The 19,256-nt window shown below is 39.8% G+C and overlaps 1 protein-coding gene across 4 annotated transcripts in view; it reads right to left on the bottom strand.

The window, feature by feature from the left end:
* TBCEL (tubulin folding cofactor E like) overlaps positions 1–16,113 on the bottom strand; it is a 56,709-nt gene extending 40,596 nt beyond the window's left edge. For 3 of the 4 annotated variants that reach the window (XM_069070067.1, XM_069070066.1, XM_069070071.1), the window contains exon 1: positions 15,857–16,108. The gene's annotated coding sequence lies outside the window, so the exon portion shown is untranslated. Of the gene's footprint in view, positions 1–15,856 lie in introns of all 4 variants that reach the window. The other variant, XM_069070069.1, reaches the window with a different exon arrangement.
* Between the last annotated feature and the right edge of the window lie 3,143 nt (positions 16,114–19,256).

The following is a 19,256-nucleotide window of genomic DNA, read 5'->3' as shown; positions in this document are numbered from 1 at the left end:
GGAGGGGGGGGGGGGGGGGGGGGGGGGGGGGGGGGGGGGGGGGTGGGCAAGATTAGTGTCACCAAAGCAGAGGTTAAAAAGCCGTAACACCCTCTGGAAGGCTCAGTTTGAAATGGCAGAATTGAGAAACTGGAGGTTGGGTGGAACAAAAAGCAGCTCTCTGCTGAATATATGGCATGCCAAAATAATGAAACATTCAAGGATAAGTTTAAAACTCCTGTAGTTTCATCACTTGTGTAGGGAGCAGCAAGGGGAGAACCCAACCTATGATTTTACTGTTGTAATAGGAAACTTCCATGGAGGAAACTCCCACTACCCAAACCATGTATCACCTGCTCTGCCATTTAAGAGTTGCAGAGTTTCTTGGGGTACTGGCAGAAGCCCACATTTTCTGAACTCCAAGGCTGCTAAGCCACATTGCTTCTCATTCCATAACTTACTCAAAAGGAAATCTTAAATATGTCAATAGTAAAACAATAAAAGCTATTATGTCTAGGATTGACAAATTTGTATGACAAATACATTTTGTAAGATGGAATAAACTGTGATTATAACACCTTTATTAGGAACTAACCATGTGGGAGATAAATGAAAGATGAAAAAAGGCACAAGGACTTTACTGGGGAAAAGCAAGATATATATGAGAACATAATAGAGGGAAAGGAGAGATTCAAATTCTCTAGGAAAATTTGAGGAAGAAAACACCAATTGTAGCCATCAGGGAATAATACTTCATCAAAGAACTGAGCCTTGGAGAAGCCCTACAATCCTATCAATTTCAACTCCTTTAGTATGGTAAAGTTAAATCTTAGCCCTTCTCAGCTAACTTCTTAGAGAATGCTGATTATACTCCTTGCCTTTAATTTTTCTCTCACTAATTTCTTAACTTTTTACAATGTGGTTTCTAAGCTTCATCACTCAGCTGAAACTGCTCTCTCCAAAGTTACTAATTATCTTTTTTTTTAATACAAATTTTTGTTGATAGTTTTGTTTTTACAGCACCTACATTTTGGAATGTATCCACTTTCCTCTCAGATTGCCATCCCTTAACAACAACAACAAACTCAGGAAAAACAACATGGAAAAGGTTAACATTATTTATAATGTTCTGCACCTACTGTCTTCTACCTCTTCAAAGGGAGGGAGCCTTATTTTTATACTCTTCTTTGGAGTCAAGTTTGACCATTATAATTTCTCGCCATTCAGTTTCAATGTTTTGATGTTGTTCTTTCCAGTTATATTATTGTAATCATTGTGTGTACTGTTTTCTATTTAACTTCATTTTGCATCAGTTCATATTGATTTGATTCCTAGGTTTCTCTGTATTCACTGTTTCTTAGAGCGCAGTAATATTTCATTGCATCCAGGTTGTACAATTTCTTTGGGCATTCTTCCCAAAGTAGGATCTTTTTTGTTTCCAGTTCTTTGTCACTACAAAAAGTGCTGCTATAAATATTTTGGTTTGAGATTTTCCTTATCTTTCTTTTTATTAATGAACCAATAAGCAGCATGGGCCAAGGGAAAGACTGCTGGATTGAAGTCAGAAGGCCCTGACTTCAAATGATAGATAAAACACTTAGCCTGAGAAAGTAACTTGCCTGAGAAAGTAACTTAACTTCTCTAGGTCTCAATTATTTCAACTGCAAAATGAGGGGGTTTGGGGGTCTGTATAGATGAGCCGAAAGCTCCCTTCCATCGCTAAATTATAGATTGTATGACAAGGAACACAGCAATGATTATTTACATTGTTTTGGACATTGTTTTAGTTGTATGTTTAAAATGAAGTTACAATTTTAATAAAAATAAAAATTGAATAAGATAAGATCTAAGCAAATTACATAGACTGCTAAATGAAAAGTGTGTATGGGGGCGGCATATGTTTTCAAAGTAAAGAGGAAGGGATTTCATAAAAATTGGAAACAACTATTTTAGTTATCATGTGGTTTCCTCCCCCCACCCCCCAACTTCCACACAGGTAATATATGAAGAACAAGTTCAAAGGATTGAAATGTCTTATAGATAATAGATAATTGCAGATGCTAGCTAGTAAATAAAAAGTTCCTTTCTTCCCTCCATAGGAAAGTCTAACATTAGAAAATTTTAGGGGGCAGAGCCAAGATGGCAGAGTAGAAACAGGACTTCTGCAGGGCTCCCACTTCTACTTCCTCCGATACATATAAAAAATAACTCTAAACAAACTTCAGGGCTACAGAACCCACAAAGTGACAAAGAGAAACTAACCTCCCACTGAAGACAGCCCGCAAGCCGGCAGGAAGGGGCCAGGGCAGCACTCTGGGAGCAATGCCCAGGCTCTCATGAGCCCAAGGTTTTAGCCTCAGGGCACCTGACCAGCCAGAGCTAGAGGAGCATTGGGAGAATAGTTCACAAGAAGCTGTGGCGGTTTCCAGAATTATCAACCCATAAATGCCAAAGACAAAGTGAGAGGTCAGTGGACTTTGGGAACAGGGAGCCTGGGAGAATGGTCCAGCTTCTTCCGCCAGGGGGAGAAGCAGCTGAGAGCAATGGCCGCAGCCTCCTGGCCTGCAGATTGTAGGGGGACCAAGCAACCAGTCTGAGGGGTAATCACTCTTGCTTTAACCTGCTTTGATCTGGATCCCTGTCCTGGGTGGAAGTCCTGGGGTGCATTACCACTGTGCCAAAGCCAGTGGAGGCTTCTGAGAGGGCACCCAACTAATGACTCTGGCACCTGAGAAAACCCCAGTGATTTGGGACAAAGCTCTCCTCTCTGAAAGCAGAGGTCTACTGTGGCAAAAAGCTCATAAGTCAAGTAGTTGAGTGGCAACATGAGCAAGCAGGGGAAGTGGGGCAAGCACAGTGGTCCAACTTTGGATTCCTTTTTTGGGAACAAAAAGGTCAAGGCACGGAGCAGGAGGAAGATAACGAAGTCAGAACTTCTGCACCAAAAGCTTCCAAGAAAAATATGAATTTGTTACAGCCATAGAGGAGCTTAGGAAGGATTTTGAAAACCAAATAAGAGAAGTGTAGGAAAAACTGGAAAGAGAAATGAGAATGATGCAAGAAAATCATCAAAAGAGAGTCAACAACTTGACTGAAGAAAACAATACCTTAAAAAATAGACTAACTCAAATGGCAAAAGAGGCTCAAAAAGTCAATGAGGAGAAGAATGCCTTAAAGAGTCAAATTTGCCAGATAGAGCTTCAAAAGCTCACTGAAGAGAATAATTCCTTCAGAATTAGATTGGAGCAAATGGAAGCTAGTAACTTCATGAGAAATCAAGATACTATTACACAGATCCAAACAAATGAAAAAAATAAAAGGCAATGTGAAATATCTCATTGGGAAAACAACTGACCTGGAAAATAGATCCAGGAGAGATAATTTAAAAATTATTGGACTACCTGAAAGCCACGATCAAAAAAAGAACCTAGAAATCATCCTCCAAAAAATTCTCAAGGAAAATTGCCCTGATGTTTTAGAACAAGAGGGCAAAATAGAGGTTGAAAGAATCTACTGATCACCTCCTGAAAAAGATCCCAAAATGAAAACTCCTAGGAATATTACAGTCAGGTTCCAGAGTTCCCAGATTAAGAAGAAAATATTACAAGCAGGCAGAAAGAAACAATTTGAATATTGTGGAAACACAATCAGGATAACATAGGATCTGGCAGCTTCTACACTGAGGGACCAAAGGGACTGGAACAGGATATTCCGGAGGGCAGAGGAGCTGGGATTAAAACCAAGAATCACCTACCCAGCAAAACTGAGTATCATGTTTCAGGGGAAAATATGGTCATTAAATGGAATAGAGGACTTTCAAGCATTCATGATGAAAAACCCAGAGTTGAATAGAAAATCTGACATTCAGATATAAGTAGCAAGAGAAGCATGAGAAGGTAAACAGGGAAAAGAAATCATAAGGAACTCATCAAAGTCAAACTGTTTACATTCCTACATGGAAAAATAATAATTGTAACTTATGAAACTTTTCTCAGTATGAGAACAACTGAAGGAAATATAAATGTGTGTGTATATATATATGTATACATACAAATATGTCTATATAGGAGGGTATATGTGCATATGAATACACGTGTGTGTATATATGTGTACAGGTATACATAGACAGAGGGCATAGGACCAATTGAACAGGAAGGGATGATACTCAAAAGGTGAAATTGAGAGGTGAGAGAAGAATATAATAAGAGGAGATGGGGAGAGACAGAATGGGCTAAATTATCTCCTATAGAAGAGGCAAGGGAAAACTGTTACAATAGAGGGGAAGAAAAGGAAGGGAAAAGGGAATGAGTCAACCTTACTCTCATTGAATTTAGCTTAGGGAGGGAATGACATACACACTAAATAGGTTATTCACCCTACAGGAGAGTAGGGGGGAAGGAGATGAGAGGGATAAGGGAGAGGAGGGCAGGTTGGGGGGGGGGGGAGGGAAGTTGGAAACACACTTTTGAAAAGGGACAAGGTCAAAGTAGAGAATAGAACAAGTGGGGAGTGGGATAGGAGGGAGGGAGGGAAATATAGTCATTCTTTCACAATATATCCACTATGGAAATGTTTTGCATTAGCTACACATGTACAACCTATATTGAATTGCTTATCTTCCCAGAAAGATTGGGTGAGGAGGAAGAAAAGAATCTGGAATTCAAAGTTTTAAAATCAATGTATACATATTAAAAAAAAAGAAAATTTTAACAAAATCTGTCCAATATCAAACATGTCAATGAAGTGGGATACATAACTCTAGGGATATATGTGCCTATGGATCAACTGAAGTAAAACGCTCATCATCAAATTTCATGACTGAACCTACTCTTTTCAGAAACCACTCACTCCATTTTAATTTGAAGCTTTCCTATCTGGATACACTCATTTATGAATTTATTTGTAAAATGACAATAATCAAATATAAGTACTTAACTAGCAAATCTCCCCTGACATGGATATTCCTTAAAAAAAAAAAAGGCTACCAATCCTTGTAACTATATACCTACATCCCCATAAACATGTCCAGGTATCCCTAATCTTAAAAAAATTTTTTTTTTCAAACTAAATATCCTATATACATCTCAAACTCAACAATGTCTAAAACTATTGTTTTCCCCAAACCTTATTCCAGCAAAACCTTATGTCCCTAAAACTGGCTTCAGACCTTACTAGCTGCGTGACCCTGGATACTTCACTTAACCCTGCTTGCCTCAGTTTTCTCATCTGTAAAATGAGCTGGAGAAGGAAATGGCAAACCATTCCAGCATCTTTTGCCAAGAAATTCCCAGATAGGGTTATGATGAGTTGGACATGACTGATGAATGACTGAACAACAAAACCTCCTTATTCCAAATTTCCCCATTTCTGTTAAAGATATTACCATCCTTTCCATGGCCCAGATTTAACACCAGTAATCTTTAACTCCTCATTCTGCTTCTCCCTATGTATCTAATATTTTGCCAAATCTGATGAATTCTATTTTTGACAAATTTCTTCTGTCTCTCCTTCTCTCTTCTCATGAAGCCAATACCCTAGTTCTGGCTATCACTTATTGTTTGGACTACTATAATAGTCTCCTATTTGTTATCTCTCCCCCTCAAGTCTCTTCACTTTCCAAACCATCCTTCACTCACCTGCCCAAAGTGATATCTAAAACACACATTTAATGTCACTTCACAGCTCAGTCAACTCCAATAACTCTGCATTCTCTAGAATCATTACCTGGCTCCCTCTTCCTGCTTGTAGGGGGAACCATAGAGGGAGACATCATTGCACTGCATGCAAGTCTTTCAGTACAGCCTCTTCCTGCTTGCAGGGAACGGACATCATTTCACCAGCTTGCTCCCTTGACTGGCTTCTTTCTGACTGTGGGGGACAGAAAGGACACCATTCTACACTCTCCCTCCTATTTCCCCTCAGATCTGGAAGGATAGAAATGGCATTCTGTTAACATTTCTTTCATTGACAGCCTAGTCCGGCCTGCCAGCAGGGAAGAGACAGCTACCATTCAGTTGGTTGCACCCACTGGGCCCCTCCTTGAGTGGCCTAATACCCTTACCAGACTACACCCAGTGGCCAAATTCCTAAGATACTGATAACCCACCAGGACTCACTTGCCAAAGATTAACTCCTTCTGGGTTATAGTCTCCTCATTCCTGGGATTCTGAATGCCCATAGTCATTATCCACACTCCACTGTCCATCCCCCACTACTACTCCCAGCCCTCTTTCAACACAATCCTTCTTACCATCCCTACATGTCCTACTCTAATTCTACCCACATCTTCCACTGTGCTTCTGGAATGCCTGTTCCATAGATAATAAACTTGTTTTCATCTTAAATCTTTTCCTTTATCACTCCTTCCATCTTCTGGCTCTCACTGAGACCTGGCTCCATCCTGATAACACAGTCTCCCTGGTCATCCTTTCCAGTATTGCACTTTCACTCATTCCCCAGTCAGGTGGGGGAGTTGAAATATTCTTCTGTTTCCCATTGGTCACTTTCGAGCTCACTCTTTAATATCTCTAATATTTCTCCTCCTCTAAGGTTCTCTCAATCCATATCTCTGACCCAACCAAAATTCTGGTAGCTGCTATCAATTAACCTCCAGGTCATTTTCCTTTTTTCTTAATAAGTTCAAGGTCTGGCTCACAGTCTTTCCTCCTCAGTCCCTGCCTCCATACTAGAGGACTTCAATATACATATTGATACTCCCTCAAACAACCTAAGATCCTCAACTTCCTTTTTTCCTATGACTTCTTCTACCCTACCTCAACTACATACAAAGTTGGTCATACTCTTATCTAGCCATCACCCACAAAAGTACCACTTCTATGTTCATAAAATCTGAAATTCCGTTATTTATCACAATCAGCTCCCATTCCACCACTTCCCCTCTGCCTTACAACCTTAAAAATTGTTCTTCTACCTTACTGTGACCTCCAATCCCTAAAACCCTTAGTTCTTTCCAAGGTCATCATCCCAGCACTGGCTGCCCTTTCCTCCCCTGCCCAAGTTGACCCCTTAGTGAACCAGTTACAGCTCTACATCATGGTCCCTTTCTCTCTAGTCCTTTGTTTCCTTGAGCTATTACAGATCTTGTGCTACCAAGCCTCAGCACTGAATTGATTACTCCCATCACCTGCTGCCTTTTGCTTGTACACTCACTCCACTCAAAGAAAAAGCTGGAGAAATGACATCACCCTGACTGGATTCACTACAAAATTGTTAAATAATCCCACTACAGCAAACTTTTACATATCCTTAATTGATTCATTATCCCATTCATGACAGTTACTTCTCTAAATCTTTTCATCCCTCTTTGAGTCTCCTGAAACTCCCCTTTCCCCTCTCAGTCCAATCTTGCCACGCTTTTCACTTAACAAATTGAGGGCTTTTGATAAATTTCTTCTCATCTCATCTCACATCACCCAAATGCCTTCTGCCATTATCTCTTCCCATCACTTGTCTCAGGGGAAGAGAGAGCCTTCCTTGCTAAGGCTAATCCCTCTACATATGCTCTCATTCCATCCAATATTCTCCAACAGACTACCTTCTTTCTCATCCCCACTCTCTTTTTATCTTTAACCTCTCATCAACTACCAACTTCTTGAATTCAAATCTGGCCTCACACTTACTAGCTATGTGATCCTGGGTAAGTCACTTATGTTTGCTTCAGTCTCCTTATCTGTAAAATGAGGTGGAGAATAAAATAGCAAATCATTCTAGTACCTTTGCCAAGAAAACCCCAAATAGGAACACAAAGAGTCATATACAACTGAAACAAGTTCCCTACTTCCAACAAACACATTCATGTTTCCCCCATCCTCAAAAACCCTCAATTGAGCCATCCATCTCCACTAACTACTGTACCACATCACTTCCATTTATTTGAGGCTGAGTTCTCTGAGAGGACTATCATGCATCAACTTCCCTTCCTCTTACTCTCTTCTGCACTCTCTACAGCATGGCTTCTGACATCATTTACCCGAAACCTTTCTAGTTTCTAGTGATCTCTTAATTGCCAAACTTTTTTTTTCTCCCAATCCTCATCCTTCTGGACCCCTCTATAGTCTTTGACACTAGTGGTCACACTTTTCTTGATACTTTTTCTCTCTAGGTTTCACTACCCTATCTAGGTTCTCCTCCTACCTATCTGACTTACTCCTGTCTCCTTTATGGGATTTTCATCCAAGTGATACCTGCTAACCATGAGCGTCCCCAAGATTCTGTGCTGGGCCCTTTTCTCTTCTTCCATACTATTTCTTTTGGTGATCTCACCAGCTCCCATTGACTCAATTATCATCTCTACATTGATATTTCTTAAATCTACATGTTTAGTCCCAACATCTCTCCTAACCTATCTCCAAATGCTTACTAAACATCTCAAACTAGATGTCCCAGACACAGTAAACTCACCAAGCTGAAAACTGAACCCATTACCTTTTCCCCAAAATATTCTCCTCTTCCTAACTTACCTATTACTGTCAAAGGTACCACCATCCTCTCTGTCACCCAGGTTCCCAACCTAGGTATCATCCTGAGCTACTTCCTCTTCTCAGCCTTCATATTCAGTTTCCAGGTACCATCATTTCTGTCTTTGTAACATCTCTCCTATATGGCCCTTCTGTCTTTGGATATTGTAACCACTCTAGTTCAGACCCTCAACTTCTCACGCCAAGTCTACTGCTTGGTCTCCCTGCCAAAACTCTCCAGTCCTCAGCTGTCACACTGATATTCCTAAAGCACAGGTCTAACTATGCCACTCTGCTTTTTAATAAACTCCTTATCACCTCTAAGATCAAATATAAAATCTTTTGATTGGCTTTTAAACTATTTATAGCCTGACCACTTACTACCTTTCCAGTCCTTATATTTACTCATCTCCCTGTATAGTGTAATCAAGTGACACTGCCATCTTTATTTTCCACAAACAAGATACTCCATCTCTCAACTCCAGCCATTATCACTGGCTGCCTCCCATGCCTTGATTTCTTTTCCTCACCTCCATTCAAGTTACAGATAATATCACACCTTTTACAAAAAGCTTTTCCTAATTACCCCTTAACATTAGCACCTTCTCTCTGTTGATTACTTCTAACTTACCATGTAGCTATTGTGCTTGAACATAATTGTTTACAGAACATGCTGTCTTGTAGATCATGAAATACTCAACAGCAAGGGCCATCTTTTGCTGTTCTTTTTATATTCAACATAGTACATTGCCTAGAATATAATACATGCTAATAAATATTAAGTACTGAATAACTCCAACATACAACCTTCCCAGCTTTAGTATACATTAGTCCCTTTCATATACTCTTCAATAGAGTCAAACTGGTTGCCTGCTATCCCTCACATTCCATCTCCCATTTCTATCCCTTTACCCAGGCTGTCCCCTATGACTAGAATGCACTGCTTTCTCTTGTCTACCTGTGAGAATTCCTAGCTTCCTTCAAAGCACAACTCCAACACATCCTCTTATATGATCTACTGATTCCCCTAGCTACTAGTATCTCCCCCCTAAATTACCTTATATTTATTTTGTATATACTTATATATGTGCATGTGGTCTCTGTGCAGAGTTTAAGCCCCGTGAGGGCAGCGCCAATTTCAATTTGTCTTTGTTTCCCCTAGAGCCCAGCAATGAATGGATGGTACATAATGGACATTTAACAAATGTTAGCATGATTGACAGCTACAGAAAGCTAAACAAACATATACCTGAACACTATCCCTAGAAAATGGGTACAATGGTAGAAGTCAATAGTCAAGATAATACCACTTCCCCCACGACTGCTTTCTTCCATTAGAACAATCAACCTTTTTTGACCTACAATAGTTTTAGCAAACCAAATTTTCAACAAAACATTTCAAAGAGGTCACAAAGGACAGTCCATTTAAAGCTTTATCTTTTGCATGATTTGGCCAATTAGATTCTGAATAAAAGCATTAGTCTATATCTAGTAGTCAGTCCCTAAGAAAAATGTCATCTAAAGTGATGAGAATGAAAACTGGTCTCCCAATAGGGGGCATGCCAGGATGGAAGAGGCACCATTTTTTAAAACTCTCAGCAAAAATAACACTGTAAGAGAAATTCCATTTTAAATAATGGCCCTGTCTCACCATTTGTGTGTTATAGTATTTGACAATGTTGTCCTTTTAAATGAGACTTCTCTAAAAGTGTGTCAACAAACTGGAAATCAATTTCAGCAAAAATCCATTATAAAGTAACTTTTATATTATAGGTTAGTGTAAATATAAGTTGAATTTGACATTCACCAATAAAAATGACATGCCATGCATCTTATTCAATAAAACTCTAATTAAATAGCATGGGTTCTGTTGTATTTGAATTCCTAGCCAAGCAGCCATGCTATCGATAATATACCCACATGTTCATGGTAGTAAAAATCTGTTAAGATATGCCTTTCTCCCTCTATATCCTTATTTAATATCAGAACTTTCAGCAGGAGAGACCAGACATATTGGGGGAGTTGATGTGGGGCAGCAAGAGTAATTCAAGAAGTTTTCATCTCAAAACTCCTTGGTATCAATAACTCAAGCTTCATGGAAGATAACAGGTATACTTAAAACTGTTATTTTGACAACAGACCCTCAATCATCCAGGAAAAGTTAAATTATTCTATTTACATGGAAACTTCAGCACAGTGGATACCTGACCTCAACTTCAGGAAGCTCTGGGTCCAAGCACTGCCTCTAACTTGTGTCAAGAGTTCATATTGTCTATGTGAACCTGAGCAAGTTACTTGACCTTAGTTTTTTTGGTTTTGCTTTTTGGAGAGGGAAAGGTAGGGCAGCTGGGGTTGTGACTTGCCCAAGGTCACACAGCTAGTTTTTGGTGTTAAGTGTCTGAGGCCGGATTTGATCTCAGATCCCCCTGACTCCAGGACAGGTGCTCTATTCACTGCACCACCTAGCCACCCCAACCTCTCAGTTCTTTATTCAATCTCAAAGATCAGAAATTGCAGTGTGGTTGCCAATCTGAAGTGCTGAAGGGAACTGCTGCTCTAGACATTTTGGACCAGACCAAAACAGGAGCACAGCATTTCATAGTTGATTAGGAACCTTAAAATTATGAAATTCAATCCATAGCTCAAGAGGAAATCCTTTTGTACAAGTGGACATTTAGCCAAGTTTAAAGACCGGCACTAACAGTGAATTTACTATCTACTATGTATAAGCTAGACAGATAATTTTAGGAAGGCTTTCATCTAAATTGACTTTAAAAGTCAGTTATTAAAAATTTTATTTCCTGAGGGTTTTTGAATAACCAGAGTTATATCATAGTTCAGAAATTCTTAATAAGTATGTGAAAAATGTTTTTAACATTAATTTTCAGGATGTGCAAGAAGAAAATTCTTTTTAAAAAGCTATTTTTAAAAATTTAATTCCCTTTAAACCTAACATTAAAAATACACAACTTTCTTTTTCACATGGGTTTGCTGCCCTCAATGTGGAGAATGTACTCTCTCTTCACCTTAATCTTTTTCAATTCCTCCAAAGAACAGATCAGGTGCCATTTCTTAAAGGAGGCCTTTACTGATCCTCCCAGTTGTCATATTGACTCCCTCTTGAAATTGCTTTGTATTGGCAGTGTTGCATCCTATCAAAAGAATATAAACTCCTTGTTGGTAGACATTTCATTTCCTTTATATCATCTGATAAAGTATTTATTAAGCCCTATGTGTCAGTCTAGGCACAGCAGATACAAAAACAAGACAGCCTCTACTTCCAAAGAGCTAACATTTCAATACCAAAAGACAAAAGAAGCAGGAAAAGGGGTGCTAGAGTAGGAGGGTACCTACTGAAGGTGGAACAGACTGGAGAAGGAACCTGAAGTGGAGTGTGAGACCAGCATGGCTGGGCCTTCTCAGAATCTGGATATATAGGGGCAGTTAGGTGGAGCAGTGGATAGGCACTGGGTCTGGAGTCAGAAGGCCTGAGTTCAAATCCTGCTTTAGCTATGTGACCCCTGACAAGTCACTTAACCTGTTTACCTCAGTTTCTCCATCTGTAAAATGAGGATGACAACAGAAGCTATCTCCCAGGTGTGCTGTAAGGATCACATGAAATAATTCTAAAGTTTTTAGCATAGTACCTGGCACATAGTAGGCATTATATAAATGTGAGCTATTATTATTATTATTATTATTATTATTATATATGGAGGATATAGGTAGGCACTCACAAATCATTGAGTTGGTCATAGAATGGGATCGTCCCTAGAGGGCTAGGCAGCCTGTGTGGAAGTAGAGTAGGACAGAAGGTGAGAGTTTTATGGCTAGAGACCACGTATCCCTTGTACATATTGGGTGCTTAATAAATGATTACTGAATTGTTTAATTCATTGTTGTTTAATTGTTTTAAAGTTAACCTCACTATAGGAGTGGGTAGAGAAAGTGCATTTTAGATTGTGAAATTTAAAATATTCACCTGCCCTAGTAACGAAAACATACTGTAAAAGAGCTAGATAGCAGAACCATATGGAACCAGTGTGAAATAGCAGAAAAAATGCTGAATTTGGTGTCAAAGACCTGAGTTTAAATCTTAGCTTTGATAATGACTGGGCAAACTTGAACAAGTTATTTCTCTCTATGGGACTCAGTTTCCTTATCTGTCAAATAAGCTGATTGGACTAAATGACCTTTAAGTTTCTTTCAGTTATAAGTCTATTATATTTTAACTTAAATTTGATAAAACTTTTCATTATCAATTGAATTAAGTTTTTGAATGAATGGAATATAAAAGCAGGCTATGGAGCTATGAATTGGTTAGTCATTCTGAAAAGCAAATGGGAACTATAATCAAACAGTCAATAAATTGTGCATACTCCTTGATTCCAGTGATACCATTATTAGGCTTATAAAGAGATAAAGGAGAAAGGACCTACATGTACAAAAATATTTATAGTAGCATCTTTTGTTCTAGTAAAGAACTGGAAGTTAAGGGGAGGGGGTAGGTATTCATTAACTGAGTAATAGCTAGACAAATTATGGCATATGAATGTAATACTATTGTGATGTAAGAAATTATGAAAGAGACAAATTCAGAGAATCCTGGGAACACCGTATAATATTGATGCAGAATGAAGTGAGCAAAACCAAGAGAATGATTTTATACAGTAACGACACTGTTTAAGACAACTTTAAAAGATTTAAGAACTCTGAACATAGTACTGGCCAACCATAATAAAGCATGCTACCTACATCCTAACAGAGTAGTGATAGATTCATGATTTAGAGACATACATTTTTAAGGATTTAAAAAAAAGCTATAATTGAAAGTCAAAAGTTTTTGAAACTGTAAAAGTTTTGTTTTTGTTTTGTGGAATTCTTTCCAAATACTGTGACTATCAAGTCTATTCCCCCCAAAAGACTACAGTTTGACATAAACCAGCACAATTATTATTAGCCATAAATGCACCTCACTCTTGAAATCCAACAATGTCACATGAGTCTACAACTTCCTGGGACAATAAACCCATATACGATGCATTATTTCTTTTTAAAAGTTCTTTAAACACTGCAACATCAATGAAGTTTAGTTTTGCTTGCCAATGCTCATTAACTTTTTATTGTGATTCTATTCTTTAATAATACCTTGGAGTAAAATATCTTTCATCTAAGGGCCAGCTTTACAAATGTGGCAGCATACACGGTCAGGAAAAAAATAGTACATTAAGTGACTTCCTCAAAGTGCTATTAACTCAGTGGCCAATCAAATAATATATATTACAACTGATAAGTATTAGATCCTTGTCCTAATCCCTAGGTTATAAATACACCATGTGATAATTACTGGAATAAAAATAAATTAGGTTACTAGTTCTCTTGAGATTTTTTAAACAACAGAAAACCAGTCTATCACTGTAATACTGGACCATTGCAATAACCTTGCTTAAACTACAATGTAGCAATAAGAACGTTAAGTGGGACAAGGTCTCTCACATTTCTCAGAAACAGTAAAGGCCAAAAAATTAATTCACAAACTTTTCACGAGTCTAAAGAATTTCAACAACAGACAAAATCCAAGTTAACAACTGAAATATTAAGCACAAAGGCATGTTCTTTAAAAACATCAAATATAATGCATGGTACCACTGATCTCAAAAAAACAACATTTATTAAACCCCTACTCTGTATATACAGCACTGTGCTAGGTCCTGAGGGTTAAAATGTATGTACAGTGCTTAGGTAGCTGGAATAGGGTCCCTGCCCTTAAGGAGCTTACACTCTAGTAAGGGGCCAATACGAATAATATAATTCAATAGATCTACGATTTCATTCATGTGGCACTATCACCTTCAACTGCAGATCACAAACCATCTAGAATATAATACTTGTTATTACATGGTATCAAGAGATAACACATATAGATAGCCCTTGAAGATTTGCAACATACTTTACATATATTATTTCATTTGATCCTCACAACAACCCTGTGAGGTAGGTGGGTGGGATGTTATTATCCCCATTTGAAAGAAGAGGAAGCCCAAGCCAAAAGTGGTTGCTTGTTTACAATCACACACATAGTAAAGTGGAATTCAAACCTGGGTCTGGGTTCCAGGGTTCTTTCTTTTATTATCATGCTACCTCTCTAACAAAACATTATCTAAATCTTGAGGAAGAAGATTGTGGCCAACCAGCTAAATCAGGAAAGGCTTCGAGGAGGCAGCATATGGATATGTGGGCTTTAAAATATAGGCAGCAATGCAACCTATTCATATCACTTTTAAGATGTATGTGTGTTGTACAGAATCTGTCAACTATGTTTCTCCCTTTTTTTTCTAGGAGATAATTATTAATAAAGGTCTCAAGTTCGACCCTACTTTGATTTTTCGTTAAAATGGTACAAAAGGCACTCGGTCTCCTTGGGGACTAATTCCATCACATTTTCTGTACTTGGATGCCTAAGTTAAAAATTCATCCTCACCTACCTATGGGAATCAATTAAAACAAACAACCATATAACATGCTTACAGAAAGAGAGAACATGTCCTTAGAGAATACAGGATCATCTATTTAAAGGTAGAAGGCCGTTTAGTGCCAACTCTTTCTTTTATAGATAAAGAAACTGAGGCCTGGGGATGTGAGGTGCCTCGCTCAGGGTCAGACAGGCATTTAGCAGAGTCGGGATTCAAGCTCTGGTGTTGTCTCCACATCTTGAGCAGAGCTCTCCCATTTAAACCTGAAAGGAAAGCTCGCTCCATCAGGAGCCACTCAAGTTCCCGACAACTTAGCAGTGTTTACTACGAGGAACTCCCTTCCACACTCACAGTACAACCCTCTGCCCAACTTTGTGTACCAGAGCTTCCAGGGAGCCACTGTTTCCTAGAAGATGACAGCATCAAAGTCCTCATCTTCACTACAGCTTACTCGCAAATGACCCCGAGACAATTTATTTCCCGTTCCCGACAGAAGTTTCTTTCACAGGCTGTACTTAGAAATAATAACATCCAATAACCCAAGGTCCTTTACACCAGCAGTCTTTGGAGAGGGCCTGAAGCCTATCCTCCCAGCTGCCCCCACCGTAAGGGTACCAGTTTGTCTCCAGAACAAATAGCACCCCTCCCAATACTCTCAGTGGTCCCGGGGGTTGGGGCAGAAGCCCCACTTCCCAGAAGCCCCTGGTACAGACACCTCCCCCTCCCTATCCTCCGGACCCATTCTACTAGCAGTCCCAAAACAAGATCCAGATACTTCCTCTTCGGGCAGCCCCCACCCCATTCCCCCAGAGGCCCCCGGGGCAGGCCCTCCTTCTCTCCCCCACAGTCCTCACGCCCCCACCCCCAGCCCTGGAGGGGGGCGCCCCGGGCCCAGGTCTGCCTGCAGGCCTGCCGGCCTCCACTCACCCCTTAGCCCAGGAGGCGGAGGAGCTCCTGCTGCCGCTCCTCCTCCTGCCGCTCCTCCTCCTCCTCCTCCTCCTCCTCCCCCCCACCTCCGCCCTCCTCCCGGCCAAGGCTCGGCCTCCTGCCCGGTCCCTGCCGGGCCCCACAGCGGCTCCGCTTCACCTCGTCCCCGACTCGGGCCGCCGGAGCCCAGTGTCCTGCATTGACCCGGAAGCAGCTTCCGCCGCCCGACAACAACACGTGACCTCAACTCACGTGTCACGTCCGCTGCGTGCAGGGTGGGGGAAGGGAAAGGGTTGAGGGAGGGTGGGAAGCAGGGAATGGGTGATTGAGGCAGAGCATGAGGGTGGAAGGGAGATGGGGGAGATGAGGAAGGAGGAGAGGGGAAAGCGAAGGAAGAGATAGAGAGAAGTATTACGGGAGAGTGATGTAACCGCCTCCTGGTCGCCATGGTGACAGGGAAGCTTTACAAGCCCTTGTCCCAGCCAGAGCCAATCCTTGAGCCTACCAGGGTCTAGGACCCCATCCTACCTTTGAATTTTGTGTGGGGGCGTCGTCAGGTGGGAAGAGGTTCATGCAAAAAAAAAAAAAATGCCATCATCTTAAACTCGAAAGGACCGAAAAGTCAAGGCATAGGGGACAGAGCTCAGGATGAGTCTAAATACTGTTCCTCTTGTGTTGTGACCTTTACGCAAGTCTGCGCCCCCCTCCCCCCCACCTCCCTGGTTTCATTTAATTCCCAAATAAGAGCCCCACCTTCTGCGGACGCCTTCCCACACCTCCCCTGAATTCCAGTGCTTTCCGTCTTTTAATTATCTTCTATTTTGTATATAACTTGCTTTACATACATATATTTGCATGTTCCTTCCCCGCCTTAAAGTGTAAGCTCCTTGAGAGCAGCGACTGCCTTTTGCTTCCTTTTGTGTCCTCAGTGCTCAGCACAGTGCCTGGCACATAGGAGGTGCTTAATAAATGCTTATTGAATTGAAGGCGTTGTACTGGATGACCTCTGGGGGCCCTGACAACTCAGAAAAATCCCTGTGGATCAGGTTGTGGTTCACACATAGTGCAGCATTCCCCTGTATATATATATATATATATTTTTTTTTTTTTTTGGTTTGGGATTAGTTATATACTCACTGGTTTATATTTTGGAATGTGTCTATGTATGTCACTGTACTTGCTTTATTTTTCTGTCTTCTTGTTTGGTTGCTCCCTGCCTCCCTCCCCCAATTAGATTATAATTAGGATTATATTTATGTATTGAAGGACTGTCATAGGATCATAGATTTAAAGCTGGAAGGGATCTTAATAATGATCATACCTAGCAAACATATAGTGCTTTTGCTTTCAAATATCATTTTATCCTCACAACAACCCTGGGAAGTAGGTACTATTATTATCTCCATTTTAAAAGTGAGGAAACTTACTTTTTTAAAAATAGATAAATGTAAATCAACTTGTCCCAGTCCCTACAGTTAAGTGAGTGTCCAAGGTGGACTATAACCTCAGGTCTTCCTTATTCCAGTTTCAGCATTCTAACCATTGTACCACTAACTCAAGTTCAACCTTTTCATTTTACAAATGAGAAAATCCAGGCCTGGAGAGGTTAAGTGACTTGCCCAGGGACATACATTTATGGAAGCAGGAGTAGATTGACTTTGACTTGCTCAAATCACAGAAATATGCACATAGGGTGGAAGTCACAGAAAACTAGATTTCTGTTCCTTCTAAAGAATATGTTCTTCCAGATTCCTTTTCCAAAAAGAAAGAATCAATAACCAAAAGGAGAGAGGGAAGCATGTTCAGTAAGATGAATGAGGATCAAAAGAGGGCCAGGTCAAAGTTGGCAGCATTACTTGGGATCTCACAATCCATACAGATGGATAATTGTGCCAACACAGATGTGCCAACTTCTCCCTGAGAAATAAAAAAGGCAATATGAAGTAGTGAGAAACAGTAATTTTTTTTTTAAATAGCTTCCTAGCAATTAGAGCTGTCCAGCAATGTAATGGGTTTCTTCAAAAAGTACTGAAGTCCAGTTTAGTGAACAACTTCAAGCAGAGGCTGAATAACCTCTGTAAAGAATATTACAGAAGGAATTTTTGCTGTGTATGAGGGTTTGGAGTAGAGGATTTCTGAAGTCCTTTCTAAATTCAAGATTCTCTAATTCTTTACGTCCAGATCTCCACACAATAAATGTAGTGTTGGTTGGATTTAGGAGAGACCCAGGTTAGAACCTTAGCTTTGGTGTTTGCTAGTTGGGTGACTGTGAATGAGTTATGTAACTTCTGTGTCTTTAGCAAGTAATACCCATTCCCATGAGATTATTGGAAGAATAAAATGAGACCATTTATGTCAAGTACTTTGTAAATATTTAAGTACCAAAGAAACGTTAGCTATTATTTTTGGTGGTGTTATAATATCAAGGCTGATCACAGTTATATTTTGGCCAATGGCTGACCATTCTTTGACCTGGGGTTCATGTACTAGTGAACATTGCTCTTAGTGAAACTCAGTTTCTTTTTCTCTGGTCAACAGGAGGTCCAATACACATATACTTTGAGGGAAACAGGAGAAAATTTAAGCCAGGAAGGGTATTTGCAAATAGGTAATACAATATAGTAAGTAAATTATATTGTAGTAGTAAAATATAAGTAGAAATGCAACATATTTGTATGAGATTTAAGCACAGAATTGTGAATGTATATGCCTTGTTGCTGAACCCAAATATCATCTCCTTTAAGAAACTTTGCCTGAGTACTCTCTCAGAAGTGACAACTTTTCAGCCACTGAATTTCTGTAGACTTTGGTTCACTCATGGGGCACATCAAATCCTATCCCTTTCGTAGCAGTTTGTGTACATGCTTTGTCTCTTCTAGTAGACTATGGGCACCTGTAGGACAGAGATTGTGCTTTACCCCTTTTTATCTTTCACAACAGCTAGATAGTACTCTGAAAAGACTAATAGCTCACACTTAAATAGTACTTTAGATAGTACTTTATATACATTATCTTGTTTGAGCCTCACAAAAGTGCTGTGAAATGTTATGCAAGTATTATTATCCCCATTTTACAAATGATTAAACTGAGACTTGGAAATTATGTGTTTTCCCCAGTGTTACTCAGTTGGCAAAGAACAGAGATAGAACTCTAACTTAGATGTCCCTAGTGCCTTTGCTCTATGCCAGGCTGCCTTCTAACAAAGTAGGCATTCAGTAAATATTTGTTTAATGAATAAATAAATGACTATATGTTCTCCCTTTGCTGTCTCTAAACCTATGAACTTCCAAGCAGAATTTTAGCATGTAGTACAATAGCCACTTTGCTTAATATCAAAAACCCTCTTGAACATTCTACATATTTTGTATTAAATGTGCCACACAATAACTTTGAATACCCA

Source organism: Petaurus breviceps, unplaced genomic scaffold, assembly GCF_028583685.1.
Source record: "Petaurus breviceps papuanus isolate PSGF00001 unplaced genomic scaffold, PetGlider_PUasm1.0 90804, whole genome shotgun sequence".
In the NCBI taxonomy this organism is placed as follows: domain Eukaryota; kingdom Metazoa; phylum Chordata; class Mammalia; order Diprotodontia; family Petauridae; genus Petaurus; species Petaurus breviceps.
Note: the sequence above shows the minus strand (reverse complement) of the source record. Positions and strands in the feature narration are given on the sequence as shown.